Here is a 704-nt window from a genome sequence, read left to right as displayed (position 1 = left end):
AGCAAGGCTTCCCCTCTCGCCCCCTCCCCCCTTCGCTTCTGTCTAGATTAATTTTTTTGAGCTCATGGATGGATGATCTTATATTCTGGTTTAGTTCGCTGTCTGTGAGGTTTATTTTTCTCCTCCAAGCACAAACACCTCTGGCTCAGGAAGAAAAGGAGGAGGAACTGGGGCTGTATTGAATCCCATTACATATGATTAACTGTTGTTTTTCTGCAGTCTCTCTCTCTCTCTCTCTCTCTGTTTTTTTCTTTCTATTTCTCTGTGTGTTTTTCTCTCTCTGTTTTTCTCTCTGTTTTTCTTTCTCTCTTTCTCTCTCTCTGTTTTTTTCTTTCTATTTCTCTCTGTGTTTTCTCTCTCTCTGTTTCTCTCTCTCTCTTTCTCTCTCTCTGTTTTTCTCTTTCTCTCTGTTTTTTCTCTCTCTCTCTCTTTCTCTCTGTTTTTTTCTTTCTATTTCTCTGTGTGTTTTTCTCTGTGTGTTTTTCTCTCTCTGTTTTTCTCTCTCTCTGTTTTTTTCTTTCTATTTCTCTCTCTGTGTTTTTCTCTCTCTGTTTTTCTCTCTCTCTGTTTTTTTCTTTCTATTTCTCTCTCTCTGTTTTTCTCTCTCTCTGTTTCTCTGTTTCTCTCTCTCTCTGTTTTTCTCTTTCTGTTTTTCTCTCTGTGTTTTTTTCTCTCTCTCTTTCTCTCTCTCTGTTTTTTCTTTC

This window comes from Pantherophis guttatus, chromosome 12 (genome assembly GCF_059756535.1).
Source record: "Pantherophis guttatus breed Tessera chromosome 12, ASM5975653v1, whole genome shotgun sequence".
Classification (NCBI taxonomy): domain Eukaryota; kingdom Metazoa; phylum Chordata; class Lepidosauria; order Squamata; family Colubridae; genus Pantherophis; species Pantherophis guttatus.
Note: the sequence above shows the minus strand (reverse complement) of the source record.